Here is a 27,118-nt window from a genome sequence, read left to right on the forward strand (position 1 = left end):
TGTATCTGGAGTTAGTTCAAAATCTGTTGGCCGATTTTCGTGGTGGCTCTCACACGATTTCATTACGGTAGTATTTGTTGCTGGGATCGGTCAGTTAGAACGCTTGTTACACTCCTCCTGGCGTCTTCTTCAGTATATTCTGCCCTCGTCTTCTTCATTAGTGTCTTATATTTCCTTCTTTGTTCGGTATATTGGAGTAGGTCATTTGGGTGATTGTAGGTCATTTGGGTGATTTGCATCCTTTGCTCGATGTGTTAGCAGGGTTTTTTCCGTTCGTTATAGCAGTCCTTATTGAACCATAGTTGCGATTTTCTTTCTCTCTTTTGAGTTTGGCAGGTTTGTAGAGTTCTCGTGCATATTTCTACTGCTTAAGTTAATTCGTGCTGTTGGTATCAACAGTCTTGCTTTGTCCACTTCTTCGGTGTTGTGTCCAAGTTTCCTCATATCTAATTTCCTAGATATTTTCTTCTTTGGCCGTATGGGCGCTTGTTCTCGGCGAGTGATTTCAAAGGTTGTTGAGATTGGTAGATGCTTCCTAATCGGAGCCTTGGCCGAGTTCCATATTGCGTTTTGGTTGAGTGACTTGATGTGTGCTCCTCTGTAGAAGACTCGGTCTATGGTACTGGTTCCATTCGGAGTAATGTAAGTTTTCATGTTGGAATCGTTAATGAGAAAATATCCAGCTTCTTTTAGTGTCTCCTTAATTAGTTCCGTTTTTATGGTTGGTTTATCTATCCTAGCGTTAACGTCCCCTGCGAGAATTACCCTATCATCTGTTTTTGTTTGTGATGGCGCTTCTGTAATTCTTTCAGTTGTGTCTTCTGTTGAAATGCCTGGTTCTGTGTACATGCCGATGATTGAGAGTTGGTTAGTTCTTACTTCTTTTATTATTTGTTTCATTGCTCCTATGCTCGGTTTGAGAAAAATTGAGACCGCTCCTGCTGGTCTTCTTGCAGTCTGACGGTATAATGAATGGATTTCGTTATATTATTGCATGTTGTATTCCTCTGTTAGGAAAGTTTCTGTCAGTATGATGACGTCTCAGCGTTTCTATTGGGAAGAGAAGCAGGGCGTTCTTCAAACCTTCGATGTTCCATAGGAGAACACTTGTGAGTTTATTGTAATTCTCCCCCTTCGGCATAGCGTGTCCTTCGAAAACGAAAACGTCTTACTACTGTTCCTGTCGGTCAGAACTCTGGTTGCTCTGTATGCCCAATATACAAGAAAACATGGGATATATAATATACTTCAGAACTAACAAGCTAAGTACAATTATAGAGGATAAAATAAACCCGATCCGGAACAGGCCTACACACAGAGAAAAGGAGGTGTACAACAGCAAAAACGAGGAAGTAAATTACTGTAAGTACCGAAGAGAACCAGAATGGAAACCGATAACTAGAAACACAAATAATAAATCCATCACGGTAGCAAGGGTAGCAGAAGACGACCTGCAAGCTGCAAGCAAAATGGCCTGGTTTTACCCAGGCAACTTGAGGCGAAGCGCCACGACAGAGAAGGTTAAACGGTATTTAGAGAGAAATGGAGTTAAAGACAATGTCCAATGTGAAGAACTACACACACTAGGAGGAAAATAGGATTCTCATTCGAATTCCTCAAATTAGTTTACTATACCTATGCATTTAAGCGGGTCATTCGTGAAAAATCCACAATTTTGAAGATACGACAATGAAATTTTGTGCTGTGCTGTACATTAACTTCGTTAAGTTCCTTGGATTACATAAATATTTTTATGGAATTTAAAATTTTATTTTCAAAATATATGTACCTTCTTCTCAGATACCATTCAAAAGATTTCTACAAAATTCGGTGTCTAATCTCCTTGCATATAGAAAGCCTCACTCATGACATTATTTGAATATATCAAATACGAGATTTTAATAATTTTTTAATTAAAGTTTTGTAAGTATAATGCAGAAGTTCAAGCACTTTGACCCTTAGTTTACACTCAAAACTTCAACATTTATTGACCTTATAGAAATAAATGTACAGAATTTTATAATCCTAGCCGTCATAGAGTCTTAGAAAAAGGTACATAAACTTTAAAAAACATAATTTTCAGGAAACTCAATTTTAAGTTCAGTTTAACTTTTATCTTACGTCACCTCTCCAAAAGGCTCCAGACCTGTACCCAGGGTCTTTTTTCCATTTAATGCTTCTCTTCTGGCTTCTTGTCTTCTTCCTTCTTTTTTACCAGGTCCTCACCTTTTCAGCTGCAGAGAGGCACTGTGAATCTACTTTTCTCAACATCTCTTGTGTGAAATAAAGCCCATTCCCTCTAGTACCTTCGTCCTCCCTACGTTCCCAACATTAAATATAAGAGCTGCATCATAATCGGACATATGCGTAAATCTCCGTCAGTAGCACATAGGGAAACAAAAATTCCTTCATCATAAACAAAGCAGCTGGTTTGTTAGTGCTTTTAAGATACGGAACAGAGTCATAGGTGATCTGTAAAGCCAAGGAGTATATATCACAGCCTTCTCGAAAGGAATACACAGAATTGTTATTCAACGAGCGATTATTGAAATATTGCTTCAAAAAGTGGGGATGGAAGGAAGAACAGGTCATGCATTCTGATGATTTTTCAGGTACTTTGGATGCCATTTTATGACTGGAACTTTGGAAAGTATTGTCTATGAGTCTACTAATAAGTAAATAAAATAAAATTTGACATTTTCGGTCAACTTCATGAATGGCGTCCCCCTTAAAGACAGCAAATATTTTTACTCTATCGGCTGACGGGTGACTTCTCTGTGTGTAAAATAAGGTTGTGGTAAATGAGTAACTGGACAGCGGCTGGTAATTAGCTGGCGAAGCGGGTAATGCAACTGTGATGACTTCACAGTCGGTCGACTGGTTATTTTCGGGGAGTCCTGTAATTTGAAGGTCGCATGCAGGCTTACGTTCCCTTTTTTCCCCTGTGACGAGCAACATTTTTGGAAACCGAGCGTGGAGATAAATTAAGAATAGTGAACGGAAAGTAAGCTGCCAGTAGGCACGACGGAAAACGTCAGCACAGCGTGTGTGTGTGTGTGTGTGTGTGTGTATGTGTGTGTGTGTGTGTGTGGGGGGGGGCTTGTGTGCGTGTGCATGTGTGTTTGTGCGTGTGTGTGTGTGTGTGTTTGTGTGTGTCTGTAGCATCGCCCCCCGCCGGGGGTGGGATGTGCGGCTGCGGCGGTGGTAACGGAGGCGGGCAATCAATGTGGAGCGAAGCAGTCGGAGCGAGCCGAGAGTAGGCCAGCCAGCCAGCTAGGCAGCGCAGCGCGCGGTGGCGCGTGTATGATTACCCGGCCGTGATTGCGCTTCCTAATTACTGCCGCGTGCTTGCTTTGTCGCTAATCTTTCATTCAACAAACAGACGTGCAGGTGGCTGCGGATCGGAAGAGCGCGCCCGCCGGTGATGCCGCTGTCGCCGCCCCGCCGCGCTCACTGTTCGCAGATATTTCCCCCGCAGCGGGACAGCCCAGTGTCAGAGATGACTGATTAAACCCGGCGTCCACAGAGAGAGAGAGAGAGAGAGATGCTATCTCTACTTGCATATCACCACCGCTACGAACTGCGGTGTTAGGAGCGCTGAACGAACTACTACCAACTGTTAGGTGTCAGGAGCGCTGAACGAACTACTACCAACTGTTACAGTTCCACAAGTCGGTCAAATAATTTGACTCCCCCGCCAGTATCACGCTAATACCGTGCAGCACTAACTGCAGCCTTGATAATGGCCTGAATTCGGTGAGGAAGACAGTCCATAATATTCTTTAGGTATGATACAGACAGCTGATCCACAACTACAGGAGATAGGCAAAATAATGTGAACAGTGGTAGTAATGGGATAGTTGTTGGGTGTAAGGTCTGCCAGTTATGCAAAACACCGTTTTTTCCAAGTTACCAAACATGTTTCAGCACCTATGTGCCATCATCAGTCGGTTTCTGTTGCATTTAATCGGTAATGTGAACATTTTTACTAAATCATTACAAAACTATTTGCATATTTAGTTCAAACAACAATTTGTTTCGTTTTGTTAGTACCTTCACAATCAGTTTGCATGGTTTCTCAGGACCACTTGTGCATTATTTATTACAGGTAGCTTGCCATCTGCAACCAAACGATGTTGATGAGAAATTTTGATGGGAGTTATCCTACCGTTTTATGCTCTAAACGTAATTTGGTTTGTCATGATATTTCGCGCCTATATTCGCTTTTACTTACGTTTTTGTGCGGCAAGCCCTTTTATTCTCAGCATCAAGGTGAGGTGTTGTGAAGCACACGTGAACATAACACGTATTTTCACACATTAATGTCGTAAGAGCACTTTGCACTGCACCAAAACACCCAGCCCAGTCAGTGTTCATTTGTTCACCAATGAGTTTGGCGCCTAATTTCAATTTGGTTTACATTTCATCTTTATGTGTGTGTGTGTGTGTGTGTGTGTGTCTGTGTGTACTTTTTAGCTGTTTGTGTTGTCTTTTTTGTAAAGTTCCTTTAATGTGTTAAATAGTGTGCCCTTGCGGTGTGTAGTGCATCCATTTATGACCTGTTTTCTTTCTGCTGTTGCCTTCTGCATGTGGAAGTTTTCCTATGTAGGCTGTGGCTGTGTTTTACTATTCCTAAGTCTATTTCTATTGTAGTTCGGTGGTGATTGTGAGCTATTAGGTGGTCAGCCAATGTGTTATGGGAGCTGTTGTTTTTCTGAAGCTCTGTGATTTAATGAATATCTGGTTTTGAAGTTTCTGCATGTCTGTCCTCTGTACACTGACTCGAAAGTGTTGCATGTGACTTTATATATTCCTGATCTGTTAAATTTATCTGTGGGTGTTTCTTGTGTTGTGATATTTTTATGTATTGTGTCCTCTGTACTGTATCCTGTTTGGAGTCCCTGTTTTTTTAATATGTTGGCTATACTGTGTACAGTCTTGTTATTGTAGGTGACTATGTGCCATTTTGTTTTGTGTGTGTTGCTCTGTTGTGTGGTTATAGTTTCTGTTGTTCTGAATTGGGTCAGGACTTGTGTGTATGTGGTATGTGCATTTCTGTACTGTTTACATATATTTTTATTTGATTTGTCCATCATATATCATAGCCATTTTCTATTACTATTTGTTTTATTGTGTTTAGTTCTTGTGTGTTGTTCTGTTTGTTCATGTGTGTTCTGTTTAATCTACGGAGCGTTAAGGCCCATCATCAATATCCAAAATGCCCCATTCTGACATCTAGCTCGACAGACACACACATTACTAAAAAATTTTTTATACTTTTGATAACGACAGTAATCTGGAAAAAAGAAAGGAATTAATCGACAAAATTAAAAACATACACATACCAGACTCAGCAACCCTCATATTATTTGACATCACATCAATGTAAACTTATATTCCAATAAGTGAAACAATCAATACCATCACACAAAGAATAAAACAACAATAAAACACACAGGACACATACATCAGTGAAATAGCAACCATACTCAAGACCATAACACCACAAAATTATTTTATATTCAACAAAGAAGTTTTGTTCTCAACATGAAGGACTCCCAATGGGGTCACCAATTACTGGCCTCCTACCTAGCATATTTGTGAAAAACCTGGAGAACATGATCTTCAGACACATAATAAAGCCGATAACCTACAAAGCTACATACTGGTACCGTTATGCCGATGGCGTAATATGTCTGATTGATGAACCACATACGCAGATAGGACAGCTACACAGTGAAAATCAACTTACACCCAAAAACATTAGGAACAGAAACCAAGAACACACAATATTTTCTAGACTTCACCACACATAAAACAAACAACACACACAACTCCACAATATTCAGGAAACCAACATCCACAAGAACCACCATACACAACCTATCGAACTACCTGTTCATCCATAAGCAAGCAAACTTGAGATTCATGCACCACATATTAAACAGAACACCCATGAACAAACAGAACTACATACAAGAACTAAACACAATAAAACAAATAGCAGTACAAAATGGATGTGATACCCATATGGTAGACAAATTAAACAAAAAAATATGTAAACACATAAAAATTAACATACCGCATACACATACTTCTTCACCCAACACAGAACAACACAAAACACAAACAACGACCACACACAAGACACAACAGAGCAGCATCACACAAAGAAAACGAAATGGGACACACCTAAAATAACAAAATTGTTCACAGAATAGGCAACATATTAAAGAAAGAGAGACTCCAAATAGGATACTGGACAGAAAACACAACACAGAAAAATATCACAACACAAGGAACACCCACAGATAAATTTATCAGATCAGGAATATATGAAGTCACATGCAACACTTGCCATTCAGTTTACATAAGACAGACGCAGAAACTTCAAAACCAGATATTCATAACATCTCAGAGCTTTAAAAAGCAACGTCTCCCATAGCACATTTGCTGACCACCTAATAGGCCGCAATCACCACACAACTACAATACAGACCGGCTTAAGAATACTAAAACCCATCCACAGCCTACATAGCGTAACGATAACAGGTCATAAATGAATACACTGCACACCCCAAGGGCACATTATTTAACACATTAAAGGAACTTTACAAAAAATACAACACAACAGCTGAAAAGTCTACACACACACACACATACACACACGATAAATTCGTACACTACACTCTGCAAAGACTCACCATTTGACACACAAAAAGGGAACACCAAGTAAACACACGCGCACACACACACACACACACACACACACACACACACACACAAAGATAAACTGTAAACCAAATTCAAATTTGGCGACAAACTCACTGATGAACAGATGAACACTGACTGGGCTGGTTCACACAACAACCACAATTACAGTGTGTTTTGGTGAAGTGAAAAGTGCTCTTACGACCTTATTTTGTGAAAATACGTGTTATGTTTACGTGTGCTTCACAACACCTCACCATGATGTTGGGAATAAAAGTGCTTACCACACAGAAACCTCAGTAAAAATTAATATAGGCGTGAAATATCGCGACAAGCTAAATTACGTTTAGGGCATAAAGTGATTAATTCCCAACAAAATATCTCATCAACATCGTTTGGTTGCAGATGACAAGCTACCTGTAATAAATAGTGCACAAGTGGTCCTGAAGAAACCATGCACATCGATTGTGAAGTTACTAACAGAAAGAAACGAAATGTTGTTTGAAATAAATATCCACATAATTTTGTAATGAATTAGGAAAAATCTTCCCCCATGAACCATAATTCCAATACCAAAGAAAGCAGGTGTTGACAGATGTGAAAATTACCGAACTATCAGTTTAATAAGTCACAGCTGCAAAATACTAACGCGAAATCTTTACAGACGAATGGAAAAACTGGTAGAAGCGGACCTCGGGGAAGATCAGTTTGGATTCCGTAGAAATGTTGGAACACGTGAGGCAATACTGACCTTACGACTTACCTTAGATGAAAGATTAGGGAAAGGCAAACCTACGTTTCTAGCATTTGTAGACTTAGAGAAAGCTTTTGACAACGTTAACTGGAATACTCTCTTTCAAATTCTGCAGGTGGCAGGGGTAAAATACAGGGAGCGAAAGGCTATTTACAATTTGTATAGAAACCAGATGGCAGTTATAAGAGTCGAGGGGCATGAAAGGGAAGCAGTGGTTGGGAAAGGAGTGAGACAGGGTTGTAGCCTCTCCCCGATGTTATTCAATCTCTATATTGAGCAAGCAGTAAAGGAAACAAAAGAAAAATTCGGAGTAGGTATTAAAATTCATGGAGAAGAAGTAAAAACTTTGAGGTTCGCCGATGACATTGTAATTCTGTCAGAGACAGCAAAGGACTTGGAAGAGCAGTTGAACGGAATGGACAGTGTCTTGAAAGGAGGATATAAGATGAACATCAACAAAAGCAAAACGAGGATAATGGAATGTAGTCAAATTAAATCGGGTGATGCTGAGGGGATTAGATTAGGAAATGAGACACTTAAAGTAGTAAAGGAGTTTTTCTGTTTAGGGAGTAAAGTAACTAATGATGGTCGAAGTAGAGAGGATATAAAATGTAGACTGGCAATGGCTAGGAAATCGTTTCTGAAGAAGAGAAATTTGTTAACATCGAGTATAGATTTAAGTGTCAGGATGTCGTTTCTGAAAGTATTTGTATGGAGTGTAGCCATGTATGGAAGTGAAACATGGACGATAACCAGTTTGGACAAGAAGAGAATAGAAGCTTTCGAAATGTGGTGCTACAGAAGAACGCTGAAGATAAGGTGGGTAGATCACGTAACTAATGAGGAGGTATTGAATAGGATTGGGGAGAAGAGAAGTATGTGGCACAACTTGACTAGAAGAGGGGATCGGTTGGTAGGACATGTTTTGAGGCATCAAGGGATCACAAATTTAGCATTTGAGGGCAGCGTGGAGGGTAAAAATCGTAGAGGGAGACCAAGAGATCAATACACTAAGCAGATTCAGAAGGATGTAGGTTGCAGTAGGTACTGGGAGATGAAGAAGCTTGCACAGGATAGAGTAGCATGGAGAGCTGCATCAAACCAGTCTCAGGACTGAAGACCACAACAACAACAACAACAACAACATAGGAAAAATGTGAATGTATGCTTTCCCGGCGTATACAGCTGGCGAAGAGTTCTCGGGCTTCCAGACGGGTGGCGGTGTCTTCAAACTGCAATGTTTCGACGAGTGACATACTCGTCATCTTCGCCAGAAGATGACGAGTATGTCACTCGTCGAAACGTCGCATTTTGAAGACACCGCCACCCGGCTTGAAGCCCGAGAACTCTTCACCAATTAGGAAAAATGTTTACATTAGCGATTAAATGAAACAGAAACTTACGGATGATGGCACATTTTTGGGACCTTGAGAAAACGGTGTTTTGCATAATTGGCGGACCTTACATCCAACAATTTTAACTGCAGACATGGTAAACTCAAGGAGCTGCAAATACAGATAATGAATACATGGTGTGTGTGACGGTCAACAACGCAGGTAAGTCACCTGCCGCGCTGGACCGTGTGTTTAGTACGGATTAGGCATCAGTGCAGATTGTTTACGAGTAGTGCACAATTAGTATTTGAGGGGCCGAGTTCGACGTGCAATGAAAGACCTAACAGAATTCCATACAGGGCAAATTGTAGAGGACCTATTAGCTGGAGAATCAGTAACAAAATCAGCTGACTTATTGAATGTTTCAAGAGCAAATGTTTCAACATTCATGACAGCCTACACAAAACTGGAAATACATCATCGCCTAAGCGTAATAGTGGCCGAAAATCAAAACTAAGTCACGGAGATCGTCGTACGCTAACACGAATTGTGTCAAAACAAAACAAAGCTACGGCGGCTAAAGTGACTGCAGAGCGCAATAACCACCTTAGACACCCCGTATCTATCGACACTGTCCGCCGAGAACTCCATCAAGCGAATACTCATGGACGAGCTGCTATACAGAAACCATTACTGACGACCACCAACTCAAAGGTGAGTAAAACATGTCAGAAGCATAAATCTTAGACGGCTGGCCAGTGGAAACACGTCATATGGTCCGACGAGTCAACGTTTTCATTATTTCCAACATCGGGCTGGGTTTACATCTGTAGAACACCAAAAGAAGCCTACAATCCTGATTGCTAGATTCCAACGGTGGAGATTGAAGTGAATTGGTGTGGCCAGCCGTATCGCGGTTTTCAGCTGATCTCATCGTTACTCTCAAAGGCCGTGTTACAGCCAACGATTATGCCAACACTTCGGGTGATCAGGTGCACCCCATGATTCAGACGTTGTTCCCCAACAATGATTCCATACTTCAGGACGATAATACACCCATTCTCACAGTCAGGACAGTACAATCGTGGCATGAGGAGCATGCAACTGAATTGTAGCGGCTTCGCCGGACTTTAACATTACCAAACCCTTGTGGGTGGTATTGGAACACAGACTCCAGAGCAGATTTCCGCCTCCCTCGTCACTACATGAGTTAGAAAAGGTTTTGATGGAAGAGTGCCAAAACATTCCACTGGAGACAATACAACCATTATACACCAGTATCACAAGAAGAATCGAAGCCGTATTACGGTCAAATGAGGGTCCAACCCCTTATTAATAAAGCATTCCCAAGTAAGTACAGGTGTTCACATAGTTTTGCCTATCCCCTGTATATCCCATGGTGCTAAGAAACTGCAGCGATGTTGTTTGTCTTGTTTCACTACCTTTTCCGAACAGTCACACGTATTTGCTATGCGCTTCGGATCGGGGGCCAGGATGGGTGAACGTTCGTCAGCCAGGAGCGTATGCGTGCAGTCCTGTCAACACGGTTCTCATACTGGTACAGCCCATTACATACTCATCATAAAGATGCAGAAGGAAGTTAATCATCTGGTCACCGAGAATTCTGAGGTAAATATCATGTTTCATCTTTGTGGCAATCTGAATGACATTGTGCAGGAAAGACCTTTAAAACATGACAGAATATCCTCAGACATCAACTGCATGTTCCACACACTGCGGCTTAAACGCTTTGTAACGCATCAACTACGTCATGAAGTAATGCAAATACGAGGTACATTCGGAAAGTAAGATCCGATTAGGTGCGAAATGCAAACCACTGTGAAAATCGGATGGAACTCAGCACAGGTGTGTTGGGCAGTATCCTTAGTGTACCCGTTAATCCATTCAGGTCGCTCTTTTCAGTTCAGAACGCAAAGTGATCACGTACAAATGCCCGAAGCAACAACTGTTACTCACTCGTGTCCTATACCACTGTAGTGCCCTTATTGGCATATATATATATATATATATATATATATATATATATATATATATATATATATATATATATTATTTTAAAATTTTGACTATACCTGTTACGTATTCAGGTGGAAAATGTTTTAATTGTGGTTTTGGTGTTTTGACTAGAGCGGTGTCGCTCAAATTTCCTTTTAACCACATGTGGGCGTTGAAAATTAGTTAAAGAATTTTAAGTTATATTTGCAACCCGTTAGCTGGAAATTTGTGATATTGGGATTGTATAAGAATTACTTCTGTTAAGCAAGATCTATTCAGAACTATTTATTTTAATTTTGATCTAAAGAGTGCAATAGAGGACAGTTCTAATTGGTCTGATTCCTCTCATTTCATATCTTCTGATTCATACATCTACTGTGACTCACGAGCACGGAAGCATATGTCCAGCGGAGGAGGCACTAATGAAGGTGATGACGGGCTCGAAAGAGTTGCCAGTAGGCTGCTTGAGAGACTGGTCACGCAGACGAGAGCTCGACAAAAGTGTTCATTTCTGTGGGAACATAGTACTTTCGTAGTACTATCACTTTTTGGAAATTGCTCCGTGTGTCCAAAACAGCACTTGAGAAGAGACAGGTAATTCTGCAAATATTACATGCAGAAACTTGTACGAGTGGGAAGTGATTCTGAATGTGTATATAAGTGTCATTTACAACTATGATGATTATTAGAACGACGATAGGACCGCGTTCTCAAATTATTATGCTTTCTCAAGATGATGGATAAGTGATTTCGGAGCATGACGTGATGCTTGCAATATTTCTGATGTTCGTGTCTTCAAGGAACTCAGACGATGGAAGTACTGAATCCAGATCCTTTAGTCTGTTTATTGTGCACAGATTAGCAAGATTATCGTTTAGTATCACTACCGAAAGACTCGTCTGACAGTGTAAAATTGATTAATGCAAGCGAACTTTCCTTTACATATTGTTTTTTCGTTTTTTAACTAAACTGAATGGCCAACGAAACTGGTACACCTGCCTAATATCGTATATGGTCACCGCGAGCATGCAGAAATGCCACAACACCACGTGGCATGGACTCGACTAATAATCTGAAGGAGTGCTGGAGGGAACTGACACCATGAGTCCTGCAGAGCTGTCCATAAATCCTTAAGAGTACGAGGAGGTGGAGATCTCTTCCAAACAGCACGTGGCAAGTCATCCCGAATATGTTCAGTAATGTTCATGTCTGGGGAGTCTGGTGGTCAGCGGAAGTGTTGAAATTCAGAAGAGTGTTGCTAGAGCCTCTCTGTAGCAATTGTGGACGTGTGGGGTGTCGCAGCGTCCTTCTGGAATATCCGAAGTCCGTCGGAATGCACAATGGACATGAATGGATGCAGGTGATCAGACAGGATGCTTACGTAGTGTCACCAGTCTGAATCGTATCTAGACCTATCAGTGGCCCCACATCACTCCAAATCCACACGCCCAATCCATTAGAGAGCCTCCCCTGCTGAAATGCAGTGTCCATTTATTCATGTGGTTGTTTCCCCACCCGTACACGTAAATCCGCTCCATACAATTTGAAACGAGACTCGTCCGACCAGGCGACGTGCTCCGAGTCATCAACAGTGCAGTGTCGGTGTTAACGGATTCAGGTGAGCCGTGTAGCTTTGTGTCGCGCAGTCATCGAGGGTACACGAGTGGGCCCTCAGCTCCGAAAGCCCATGTCGATAATGTTTCGTTGAATGTTTCGCAAACTGACACTTGTTGATGGCCCAACATTGAAAACTACAACAATTTTCGGAACGGTTGCACTTCTGACACGTTGAACGATTCTCTTCAGTCGTCGTCGGTCCCGTTCTTGCAGGATATTTTTCTCACCACAGCTATGTCGACATTTGTTGTTTTGCCCGATTCCTGATATACACGGTACACTTGCGAAATGGTCGTGCGGGAGAATCCCCGCTTCATCGCTACCTCGGAGATGCTGTGGGCCATCGCTCGTGCCATTGTAGCAGCAGTAACCGATCTAACAATTGCACCAGACACTTGTCTTTCGTAGGCGTTGTCGACCGTAGTGCCGTTTTCTGCCTGTTTACACATCTCTGTATTTGAATATGTGTGCCTGTACCAATTTCTTTGGCGCTTCAGTGTATGTTAAGCTACCAAGTTCTTGAGACACACTCCTGGAGTTCTAGAAATGACTACTGGCAGTAAGGATTCTCTTTTAGTGAGTATGTGGTTTCTGAGGGTATCATGTTTAACAAGACTGATGGAAATACCATATAAGGCAAATAAGGGAAGACGATCGCCTGATACCGCTGTCTTTCGTTAGCTCTCGTTTTAAACAATAGATACCAAGCACAACTGTAACTATGAATCCCTTGCTATTATAACTCCTGTTTATTAGAGGAAAAAGCATCTCTCTTTGCTGCTGGTAATCCTTTCGGGGTATAAGGTCGTGGTCCACGAAACGTATCTGTTCCTAACGTTTCGTCCATAACTACGATGGACATTTTCAGAGGCGTTGCTCCTTCGTTGTGTCCTGCCGACTGACCGTTTCGTGGACTACAACCTCATACCCTGAAAGGTTTACCAGCAGCAATGTCATCCGGTCGTGAAGTCCTTCATTTTATCATCGGAAGACTCTACGGGGATAATTTATCAAAATAAGTCGTCTGGCTTTTTAACTTAAGAAGAGAGCACATTTAGTTTGTACTTTAGCTTTTTTGTGACGTTGTAGGGACTCGTCTTTTAAACCTGATGAGGATCTTCCGTACACACCGGGTTCATCGGATTTATAGTTCTACAGAAGCATCACTACTTCGAGAAAGGATACGTTATACAAAACGAGAAATGAATTCTGTTGAGTTTAAGTTACTGAAACTGCATTTATTTCTTCCTAGGAAGTTACAGATCTATGGAACAGGACAGAAAATGGTTCAAATGGCTCTGAGCACTATGGGACTTAACATCTGAGGTCATCAGTCCCCTAGAACTTAGAACTACTTAAACTAACTAACCTAAGGACAGCACACACCTCCATGCCCGAGGCAGGATTCGAACCTGCGGCCGTAGCGGTCGCGCGGTTCCAGACTGAAGCGCCTAGAACCGCTCGGCCACAACGGCCGGCGAACAGGACAGATTACATTACGTTGAGATCTATGGAAGCTATGATAGAAACAATTACTAGTAGACCTAAAAAGAAGTTCGAAAAGTTGCAAACTTATGTAGAGAGTACAAATAGTATAGTGACGTCTGATACTATTATTAACAAGTCAACGAGAGTATTATCTCAAACGAGATTTCCGTCCTTACAAAATGAAGAAACTGCCCTATAAGTCCTATAAAGCATCAGTTGAGGATATTTACGTGAATGTAGAGGCAGTTTTATGTACTCTCCCCAAAGAAGCTGCAGATGCTATCCGGACTGAAACCGCCAGAGTATAGTGCCACAGTAAACCATTGAAAAGTAATTTAACGAGAGGTGGAACAAAGGCTCTTAGAGATTTAAATGCAAATGAATAGATAGTGATTCTTCCTGCTGATAAGGGGAATGGAACTGGCCTTATGAATAAAGAAGATTATCGAAGCAAAATTTTGAATCTTTTAACGTCAGGACGGTACACAAAACGTAAGGGGGAAGTTGATGAAAAACACACACTACTTCAAAAATGCACCAAATCCACAGTTTTGGAGATATGGTAATGAAATTTTGTACCACGCTTTACATGAAAGTAATTCATTTACATATAAAATCCTTCGATTATATATATTCAACTTTTTTTAAATTATGTTTGAAATTTTATTTTCAAAAAATAATGTGTGTTCCTTTTTCTCAGAAAGTATCCAAGAGATTTCTACAAAAAAGCCTCTGTTTCATTTCTTTATATGTTGTAAGTTTCTCACATGAGGTTTGTGGAATAGGTCAAATAGGAGAATTTTTATATTTTTTGATTATAATTCCACAACTACAATTTTAAATTCATGCAAAATTCCAAGAACTTGTGCCCCATATCTAAGTTTGCAATTAGAATTTCAAAATTTTCTCTTCAGACAACCTTTATTAGGTTTACAGTAATATGTGTACAAAATTTCATAATTCTAGCATTTATAGAATCTGAGGAAAAGGGACATAAAGTTTAAAAAACCAACTTTTCAGGAAACGGAATTTAAAGTTCAACCTAACTTTTTCCTTATGTCACTTCTTCAGAAGGCACCACATTTGTACCCTGGGTCGCCTTTCCCTTCAAGGCTTCTCTTTTGGTTTCTCGTTGTCTGTCTTCTTTCCTTTACCAGCTGCAGAGACGCGCTATAAATCTATTTTTCTCAGGATGTCTAGAGCAAAATTTCCTATCTTCAAGCCCATTCTTTCTAATACCTTTATCTTCCCGAAGTTCCCATCATTAAATACAATCACTGCATCATAAGTTGCAATTCTGACTACTGTAGCAGAAGAAAATGTGTTTTCAGGGCATCGTTTCCATGTGAGTGAATTTAGAGATTCATTTGGATTTTGGGTTTTGCCATGAACTCACTTTTTGAGAAGTGCAGGATCGGCCAGAAACCTGTAAGTGGCCTTGATAAGATTGAGGATACAATTTGGAAGCCTCTCCTCGTGAATGTAGGGGTTGTTATCTCTCTGAGCTTGTAGATATTTACACCAGCTAATGTGGCACAGATTATGAATAGGGTGTTCATTTGTTCACAATCTGTGGAAATATGTAGCCCATACCGCATTTTTCATGTCATTTACACTGGTTAGGTCCTGTCTGATAGCCTTGCCATAATACACTTGAAGAGATTCTATCATCTTTGTGAGTCTGTTGTGTCACCAACGCCCTTTGTATCTTCCAACTTTTTGCCCTTCATGTCACTGACAAGTTCCCTCAATCTTGAGCACATTCTCTTCTGGATGTGACCTATGCATTCAAGTTTATCAACTGAAAGTTCTGCATAAGGTTTGTTCTCATTCACAGACTTGAATGCACTGGAGTCACCATACTCAAGATATTTCACGTATCTGACACCACGTTCCTTGACAGATCTCTTTAAAAAAATTTGCATACCAGCTCCTTCCATTCCACCACTAGAACCAGAAAATGTTTTGCTGCAGTTATGTCCTTATCCGTCCTCTTCACATTCTCCACTAAGTGCACGGTTATGGCAGAATTTGTTCATAACCTGAACATCTAGTATCTTCCCTGTGTCAATACTTACGACACTTGATACACCATATAAAGACATATGTCCTCTTTCCATGAATGTACCATCACATGACACAACAAGATCTGTTCTAACATGACCAGAATCATTCTCATCTAACTGGTCATTGTATGCAATAGCTTCTACTGTAGCTGCTATAATATTGTCCTTACACACATCAGAAATTATGTTTCACAGCACACAGTTTATTTGTGTAAATCTCAGACGTGGCGCTGGCATATTCATTATTCCACGCAATAAATTTCACCTTCTCTCCCAACTCCAAAGCACCTCAATCCATAGGTAAACCTCATATTAGCTTCATAGTACCAGTTTTTACATTTAGATCTTTTGAATGAGCTATCAGCATCAGGTTTTTTGCACACAATATGCAGATTGGCTGCCAAGCCTACTCCCTTACCATCATCTATAATCTGAATGTAATCACTACCACATGTCTTACAAACACAAGAAAATTTCACTGATGCAGTCAATAATTCAAGGTTAATTAATCTAAATCAAGTATACCGAGATTCATCACTGTAGTATGCACCATTCACCTCATCAATTTTTCGCTTGGAGCTGCTAGGAGACGAGTTCACATTTTCAGCAGATGTTCTTACTTCGGACATAGCCTCATTGCTTGTTTGTCGCTGTTTTCACGTCTTTCATTCAGTAACTTATTCAAACGCAGTTTATCCAGTTTTTATACACTCTTTGTGATCGTGGCATAACTGAATGAAGAAAGAATCGAACACTTGTATAAATCTCTGTCACTATCACAAGACAAAAAGAATTAATTTCGTCATAAACGATGCAGCTAGTTTGTTATTGTTTACAAGATACGGAACAGAGTCAAAGATGATCTATAAAACCAAAGAGTAATTATCACGGCCTTCTAGATGTAGCCCACACACGTTTGGTTGAAAGTAATATACAGAATCGTTGTTCACTGAGCTGGTATTGAAGTGCTGCTTCAAAATGTGGGGCCGGCCGCGGTGGTTTAGCGGTTCTGGCGCTGCAGTCCGGAACCGCGGGACTGCTACGGTCGCAGGTTCGAATCCTGCCTCGGGCATGGGTGTGTGTGATGTCCTTAGGTTAAAAATGGTTCAAATGGCTCTGAGCACTATGGGACTCAACTGCTGTGGTCATAAGTCCCCTAGAACTTAGAACTACTTAAACCTAACTAACCTAAGGACATCACACCCATCCATGCCCGAGGCAGGATTCGAACCTGCGACCGTAGCAGTCGCACGGTTCCGGACTGCGCGCCTAGAACCGCGAGACCACCGCGGCCGGCAATGTCCTTAGGTTAGTTAGGTTTAAGTAGTTCTAAGTTCTAGGGGACTTATGACCTAAGATGTTGAGTCCCATAGTGCTCAGAGCCATTTCAAAATGTGGGCATGGCAGGGAGGCCACGTCACACTCTTAATTAATTTTCAGGTACTTGGGATGCGATTTCAACATGGAAGCTTTGGGAACTAATTGTCCACGAGTTGTAATAAGAAATAAAAAATAAATCGTAAGTTGGCTTTTTTGATCAATTTCATCAACGTGCCCCCTTAAGAAAAACTCTACAGCCATTGTTAGCACCTTCAATTCTCCCCCTATGAATAAGCAAGATAACTGGCAAATCACTTGGGAAAACTGATTCATATGTAAAAGACGTGAGTCATTTTATAGAATAAATTGAAGGACTAATTCTCATTCTTGAAGATATCTTTGTCAGTTTCGACATAGTGTCTTTATTCACAATGATTCCAATCAACAAAATTGTGATATTTAAAACGGATGTTTTTCCTGAAGATTTGTCTGTTCTTTTCAGACAATGCCTTACTCCCAGTCACTTCCAATGAGATTAATAATTTAATGAACAACATGATGGTGTAGCAATGTGTAAGCCATTATGTCCTACTATAGCTGATTTCTGTATGGAGAAATGCGAAAAATCAGCTTTAGGAAAAGCAAATAAGAATCTATCGCTCTGGTATGGGTTTGTGTATGACACATTTGTGATCTGGCTACATAGTAAAATGGCTTAGGATGAATTCTTTCGTTTTCTAAATAATATAAATCCAAGAATTCAGTTCACTATGAGAACAGAAATTGGCAACAAAATACCTTTCTTAGATGTTTCAGTTATGAGACAGACCGATGGAAGTTTGAAACACAAGGTTTTTCGAAAAGTAATGCAGACGGATAGATATTTATACAAGAACTCTATGCACCAGCTACAACAAGAGGGAGGTGTCATTAAAAGTCCTGCTGATACAGCCGAAAGGATTCGTACACCCGAATATCTGGACGTAGGCTTTCGAGAAAAATAGTTACTCACGGAAGGAAGTAAACAGAATTCTACGACCAAATAATGGAAGCCCAAAGGGCGAACATAAAGAACAACAGTGGACGAATACACTTTCTATTTCTTTTCTTAAAATAGTAACAGATCAGATAGGAAAGATTTTACAGACCCATGACATTAGACAGGTTTTCAAACCAACAAAGAAAATAGATCAAGCATCCTGATCTGTGAAGGATAAACGCCCTCCTCTGTCAGCATGCAGCACATATAACATTCCAACATTCCGTTTACGTGTGGCAAAGTTTGTATTGGATCACGAAGATAGGCGTGAATAAAAGGCTAAAGAAACACAAAGGTCTTTGCCGACTAGGGAAAACAGACAAATTGGCTGCAGCAGAGCATGCTGTTGCGGCCCATCAAAGGTCAAATCCGGGACTCCAGATGGCCGAGCTGAAGCCGGGACCCACCGCGCCATATTTCGTCAGGAGGCCGAGCAAGTTCAATAGCGTCTAGGGGCAGTGCAGAGTGATACAGCAGTGTTCAGAAGCATTGCTTTATTCACATAATTTACAGTACTTCGATGGGTGCAGAGTAGTGTCGGCGTGCCGCGTGCAGCGCTGTTCCACGAGTCCAGCCAGCTCAGCAACTCCTGGTATGCCGACGCCGCTGCTCCGTCATCAACGCCGCTCAGCTGGAAGTCGGCGACGCTCTGCCCAGTCGCTGCCCGCCCAGGCGTCACGTCTTGCGTCGCGGAGCTGCCCGTGATTCCGGAGACTGTTACAGTTCCTGGTCCCCGCCGCTCTCCATCCCATTTGGCCTGCTCTGTCTGACCATGGGACGAAGGTGGTGTACTGCTCACCCATGGCCCTCGGGCAGCTGCTGGTACCAGGACAGGACCGGACTCGAACCCGCGCCCTCCTGGATGCTGTGCCACAACTTGCCACTAGTGGTGCTTGCCAGATGGCAACACCCGCCGCTGTCCCTGGCGCTGCGGCAGTGCTGCTGTGCCTCCCACACCGTACGTCTCGCCCAGACCCTGGTATGCCAGGTGGGAAGCGAAAGTGGTCCATCCTGGACCCACTGCAGACCGCTGTCACTGCCCTCCTTCAGGCAGACCATGCCATCTCCAAGTATCCAGCTGCCGTTCCATCCCACCCTATGTTGTGTCCCCGGAGGTGGAATACAGCCCGAACAAGTACATTGGAACAAAGAACAGGTTACACAGAATAATTACAACATCGCTGCCAGACTGCCAGCCTGAAAATCACGAAGTGAAGTTTTCTGAAACAAATTCTTTTTTTTTTCTGTGAGGACGAATTATTATGCATGTCTGTGTGGGAATACATAAACACTGGAATAATTTTAATAGGAATGAAGATACTGTGAAACTTAGTAGTAGTTCTGCAGAATCGCTAAACAGTTTTTTTATCTTCGACGATCGATAGTTAAATTTTATTTTTGGCAAGGAAAATCTCTGCTAATCACTTGGAACTCAGGCCACGTCCCTTTTCCCACATTATATATGTCGCTCTCAGACGTCCGACCCGTCAGTCAGCAAGACACGACGGAGTTGCGACACCTCTGAAGATGTTGCGCAGTTATGGACGAAACGCTAGGAACAGAAGAAAATGGCTCTGAGCACTATGGGACTTAACATATATGGTCATCAGTCCCCTAGAACTTAGAACTATTTAAACCTAACTAACCTAAGGACAGCACACAACACCCAGTCATCACGGGGCAGAGGGGGAACAGAAGAGTTTCGTAGACCACGACCTTATACCCCGAAAGGTGTACCAGCAGTAATGTGATGCGGAAGTTCAAAGCCTTCATTCTATAAAAGCACCTCTCAGTTACATTTGAAGTTAACTGCAGTTCTGTTATCTTTATTCGTGGCAAACCAATCCTTATTCCCAGGCCAACGCAATTTAATTATGATGTGCGTCAGTACAGTGTGTATCTACGAGATCGGATTAGCAGGGCTATTCTTGAACGTCTCTTCAACGAGATGATGAAGTATCGGGTTTTGGGGGACTGCCGGAATCTCACAAATGTGAGATGGCCATTGACATGAAGTCCGCTGTGGTAAATGAAGAGAATGACATCTACGCAGTCAACTAACTGGTCACTGCCGTTCATACGATATGATTCAGACACGTTTACGTTTAAATTTTGAAATTAAAATTCGTATTCTACGAGTTACCAGCGTAGTCAGTTTCTAATTGATTAATACATTTTATAATCCTCCACTGTGCCTGCTAATGAATAAATACTATAATTCATAAGCAAGTCCTGTCCAGATTTATTTTACACTCTTGCAAGTAAGTTAAATTCACGTCAAAGCTATTTCTGCTAGTTATTATAGTCAATGTTCATTAACGCTGGCAGTCAAAGATCCTGTACCTTGTTAACTTTCGTTCGATTTGATGAAAAAATGACGAGAGCTGCACTGCTGTGCATAATGTAGCAATCGAAAATAAAGTTCTTACAGTTTGAATTTTAACTAATTCCCGTTCACTGCAACTTCCTTTCTTACTTCCGTTAGTCGGTGGGCAAGCAGGTTACGTGATGAAAGCGGGCACGCCAATATTGAGGATAGTCCTCGCAGCGACAGGCCTCGTACTGCACACACTCCGGACAATGTGCAGAGAGTTAACGAATTGGTGACTGCTGACAGACGCATCACAGTGAAAGAATTGTCACTCTGCGTTGGGATAGGGGAGGGAAGTGTTTGCAGAACACTGAAAGTGTTTGCGTTAAAGAAGGTTTGAGCCAGGTGGGTTCCCAGGATGTTGACAGTGGCTCGCAAAGAAACGAGCAAACCGGTATGCAGCGAACTTTTGGAACAGTACGAGAATGGTGGAGATGAATTTCTTGGAAGAATTGTGACAGGTGATGAAACATGGCTCCAACATTTTTCACCAGACACGAAGAGGCAATCAATGAAGTGTCATCATGCAAATTCAACCAAGAAAAAAAATTCAAAACCACACCTTCTCTACTGGAATAGTTATGGCTACGGTGTTTTTCGATTCCGAAGGACTCTTGCTTGTGGACATCATGCCAAGTGTAACCACCATGAATTCTGATGCACATGTGACTACACTGAAGAAACTTCAAGCTTGACTGAGTCGTGTTCGACCACATCGGCAAAAGCAGGGTTTTTGCTGTTGCACGACAGTGCACGGCCACATGTCAGTCAAAAAACCATGGAAACGATCACAAAACTCGGATGGACAACAATGAACCCGCCTCACAGTCCTGACCTGGCTCCATGTGACTATCATCCCTTTGGGAAACTGAAAGGCACTCTTCGTGGAACAAGGTTTGAAGATGATGACTCCCTTGTGCACACTGCCAAACAGTGGCTCCAGCAGGTTGGTCAAGAATTTTACCGTGCTGGTATACAGACACTGGTTCCAAGATGGCGTAAGGCAGTTCAGAGGGATGGAAATTATGTGTAGAAATGAAAATATTGTTCCTAAAGGATGTATCTACACACTGTAAAACTTTCAAACATCTATAATGAAAGACGGAGTTAAAAAAATTGTGTGCATTTCTTTTGGAGTGACCCTCGTACTTTTCCCTCTCACAAAGATACCTACTTTCAGAGAAGACGGAAGATAGTTCTGAAATTAAAGTCTTAAGTACTTCCATACTATATCTTTTAATAATTAAAAGGCATAGACGCTCATACGAGCTAACGCAATACAGATATCGTGAGGCAATACGAGATGAGGCAAATTGAGAAAATGAGAGCGAGACACTAGTCTCTCGAATATTTCTAGACTTAACGAAAACAAAAATCGACTTCTTACGCCTAGAAGTTCTTACTAAGTTACTTATTCTTTTGAAATAGTTATCCTTAACTCATCGAAATTATACAAAATTGTTTAAAATCATGGTTTATGCCGTATACGAGTGGCTTCACTATACATTATAGACACGTTGGACAGTCCATGTTCACACAGCAACAAATCGAGCGACTTCAATCACAATGTCGTTATGCGCGCATCCAAACACGGCAGCTCCTTTCGGCCGTAGAGCTATCTTACTGATTTTAAGCAACTAGCTAGAGCATACACATGAATTCCCTGCTTTGACGCAAGTCAGTGTCGAAGGATCACATAACCACTTGGTGTGGGTTTTACACCAGCTACAACGCTTGAAAGCAAATAGTGTCTTTTCTTGAGGGCTGAATATTTAATCCCTGGTGCTTATTTCCAATTAATCATTGTTAATCGTGTCATTACACGTAGTCGTATGATGAATCGTTATCAGTGGCACCATTGTGAAATAACTTCATGATATGTGTCAATGACAGGTAAGGAAGTGGAAGGAATATTACAGTTTAACGTCCCGTTGATGTGTAGTCATTGGGGATGCAGCTTGTTGTTGGACTTAGAATTTTTCTCCGTCTATTATTTTACTTGTCTGTTTGTTGCTGGAAAACTCACTTCCGGTTGCGCAACCTCACTGATAAGGACTTCCTGTACAGCGCTATCAGTCATTTCTTAAAATAGACATTATGTAATCCTGTTCACAACATCGTTTCACCAGACAAGCGTAGGAAAGGAAACCGACCGTAACTATCCTGGCATTTGTCTTAAGCAATAAACTGAAAATTCGAAGTCTGCATAATTAGACGGGGATTCTGCAACAATTTTACTCGCTTAGCTGTAAGTCTTCATATTTCCTGACACACACAGCTAGCGTCAATGTTATTACAGAATATGCATGCAAATCAATATTAACTGAGTGATTACTGTTAAAGGTTTCTAGGTGAATTACGAGCATAAATTTAACCTGCCCATATCGATTTATAAAACGAGGAACTTCAGTAAAACTCAACAACATTATGAATAAGAATAATGTGCACATTATTATAGCTGAGAAATTTGCCTCACTAGCATACGATACGAAACCGTACCGCAGTCTTCACCATGAAGGTGGCATGCAGTAAACGTGAAATCCACGTGACGTGTGCTCGATGTGTGAATGTGCAAATGATAAGCACATCAGAGCGACAGCAGATACACTACTGGCCATTAAAATTGCTACACCAAGAAGAAATGCAGATGATAAACGGGTATTCATTGGACAAATATACTATACTAGAACTGACATGTGATTACATTTTCACGCAGTTTGGGTGCATAGATCCTGACAAATCAGTACCCAGAACAACCACATCTGGCCGTAATAACGGCCTTAATACGCCTGGGCATTGAGTCAAATAGAGCTTGGATGGCGCATACAGGAACATCTGCCCATGCAGCTTCAACACCATACCACAGTTCATCAAGAGTAGTGACTGGCGTATTGTGACGAGCCAGTTGCTCGGCCACCATTGACCAGACGTTTTCAATTGGTGAGAGATCTGGAGAATGTGCTGGCCAGGGCAGCAGTCGAACATTTTCTGTATTCAGAAAGGCCCGTACAGGACCTGCAACATGCGGCCGTGCATTATCCTGCTGAAATATAGGGGTTTCGCAGGGATCGAATGGAGGGTAGAGCCGCGGGTCGTAACACATCTGAAATGTAACGTCCACTGTTGAAAGTGCCGTCAATGCGAACAAGAGGTGACCGAGACGTGTAATCAATGGCTCCTTGCACGAGGCATCACAACAACGTTTCACCAGGCAACGCCGGTCAACTGCTGTTTTTATATGAGAAATCGGTTGGAAACTTTCCTCATGTCAGCACATTGTAGGTGTCACCACCGGCGCCAACCTCGTGTGAATGATCTGAAAAGCCAACCATTTGCAGATCACAGCATCTTCTTCCTGTCGGTTAAATTTCGCGTCTGTAGCACGTCATCTTCGTGGTGTAGCAATTTTAATGGCCAGTAGTGTAGTACGACAGGTGTTCAATAAGTACTGTCACACAAGTTTTTCTGAAGGCAGGTTGGTTTTATTCAGGATTCCAATATGTCATATTATTCCCGACCTTTTCGGCTACAAAAAGGTATTTTGAACATAATCTCCGTTCAATTTGATCGCTTTATGCCACCTTACTGGGAGGGCTACTATGCCTGCATGGTGCCACTCTACTGCTAGGCGTCGGAGCCAACGCCTTGCTGCATGAATAACTTCCCCATTGTGTAGATATTACTTCCCGCAAAGTGCTTCCTACATTGGGCCACACTGATGAAAATTGTAAGGTGAGAGGGGCTGTAGGGTGGATGAAGAAGAACAATCCAATGAAGTTTTGTGAGCTCCTCTCGGGTGCCCATACTTGTATGAGGCCGTGCATGGTGATGGAGAAGGAGAACTTCGTTTGTATTTTTGTGGCTACGAACACGCTTAAGTCATTTCTTCAGTCGCCCGAGGACAGCACAGTACACTTTCGAGTTAATTGTTGCATCATTAGGGAGGACATCAAACAGTATAACCCCTTCAGAGTCCCAGGACACCGTCGCCATGACTCTACTGCCTGAGGGTGCGGCTTTGAACGTCATTTTCGGAGGAGAAGTGGTGTAGCGCCACTCCATGGAGTGTCATTTGGGTTACGGTTTGAAGTGACGAACGCATGTGACGATATTCGACGAAACATTGGCACGATAAGTCTCGTAACGCTCAAGAAATTCCCCACAGATGATCCTTAGTTGCTCTTTACCGTCTTCTGTTAGACGGCGAGTAACGTAGCGGGCACACACCTTTCAGCGTTCCAACTGGCGGACGACTGTATCAGCACTGCCAACAGAGACGCTCAGATGTGTAGTGAAGTGTCCGATGGTGATCCGTCGACCATCTCGAAGGAGAGTGTCCGCACGTTCCAACATTGCAGGAGTCACAGCTGTGTGCGAGTGGCCAGCATGCGGGAGATCGAACAGGTCTGCGCGATCCTGTTGCCATGATCACAGACGCCTCGCCCAATGACTTAACATTGATTTGTTTACTGTTACAACTCTGTAGCCACTCTGCAAGCTCCTATGAATATCTGCGATGCTCTGGTTTTCCACCAAAAGAAACAGCTCTGTTTGGAAGGTATTTCCATTACAGTCGCCATTTTGGAGGTTACGAATAGCGCCACGACCATTCGGAACTTTTTGGAACTATAGGGGCTGAAGCGGGAATATTCCACGGCGTCCCACTACACATTCAAATCCTTTCAAGCTAAGTCGGCCGAGGAAAGAAATAGGTTGTATTACTAACCCAACTCTAAAGATGGTGTTATGTTTTGTGTAGTGCACAAGCACAATAAGTAAAATTGACTTATTTTCTGTCTTCGCTGGTGCTGCAACTTTAAAGTCGAAAATTGTAGTTCAACATCAAATTTCTTTCCATAAGTTATATTAAAAAACTAGAAACCCGCCTCGATTGCGAAAAAAGTACCTAGTGTTAACCTAGGTTTCGGCGTAGATAACTACACCTTCTTCAGAACAATAAAACCCACAAGTGCCTAAGAAGACCTTTGTCAATAATTAAAAGAACACCATAGCTATACATTTATAAACGAAAAAAGGGAAACTCAAACAGTACATATGTACAAATTCTAAACCGTTACTTAACTTAATGGTGCAACCTCCACCTCACACCGGCCTATGTTCGATGGGCCATGACCCGCCATAAACTGCAGCTACAAATGGTCGCTCACTTACGAACTAGGTACTTTTTTCGCAATCGAGGCGGGTTTCTAGTTTTTTAATATATTAACCAACGATTGCTGACGCGCTGCGATGTTGAAGGTTCTTCCCATAAGTGCTAACTAGACACCATGTTCACTCATCGACTTGACTGCCAGCATCGTGAATATAAATAGCTCGCTTTCTTAACAAGGATTACTGGTTCGATGGTGCGCTGCTGCTGTGGAATAACCTGCTTGCAGACCACTAACAGGAGTACAGAAACATTTAAATTAAAGAAATAAACAAAACAATAAACTAATGCTATTGTGAATATTGTATGTGCAGAATGTGAATCTTGTTCTTCCAGAACGTGCTCCGCAGCGCCTTAACCACTGGGCCATCTTGCCCAGTATTTACTTTAGGAATAGTCCGTGGACTGTACGATTCTGCTAAGGAAGAAGAATACACGTTTACAATAAAATTACAAAAATTTAGTGAGCACGTTTCTCAAAAAATTTACTGACATGAAGATTAGTAACTGTAATCACAATCACTGTTGTGAAAAACATTATTCGTGCGACATCATGCTAGGGTGTTGTCAACAGAACACGGACGGTGTCGAAGACCTTGCAGCATATCCGGTATAACCAAATCCCTACCGCTGCTAGCGGCCCATCCTGAGAGAATATACCAAAACGAATCTTCCACTCGATTGTTAAGTGTGTATTGTTTAGAAACTTCTTGGTACAGAAAAAGTGCATGCCAGACCGGGATTCGAACCAGGAAGCATCCATTTCTCTTGCAAAGGTGTGCAAGTGTAGCTCACGACTCGCCGTCACAGCTTCATTACCACCACTCACCTACATTCCAAACTTCACAGATGCTCATCAGCATGTCTAGCCGGACTTGCAATACTTAGGCTGTGAGTACACTATTTCTCCGCAGTATTCTTTGTCAAACGTGATAATCACACACAAATGAACGAATCGTCTCTAAAACAAGTCAACTATAAGAGGAATTCAAAAGTATGTTACAGATTGCTGTGGCAGGCCATGTAACAATCGAATGCCGCATTATACTGAAAAGTGACATGGATACATTATACTATATTTAAGATCATTAACAAATTGTGTGTAAACAGTGGATGGAACATTCTACCAGTCATTCAATTCATTCACGACAGAAATCCGATCCTTGGTCACTAAGCCATTCGAGAACCTCTGTAAGAACATTTTCATCGTTGGAATATCCCAGTCTGCCCAC

This window comes from Schistocerca nitens, chromosome 2 (assembly GCF_023898315.1).
Source record: "Schistocerca nitens isolate TAMUIC-IGC-003100 chromosome 2, iqSchNite1.1, whole genome shotgun sequence".
In the NCBI taxonomy this organism is placed as follows: domain Eukaryota; kingdom Metazoa; phylum Arthropoda; class Insecta; order Orthoptera; family Acrididae; genus Schistocerca; species Schistocerca nitens.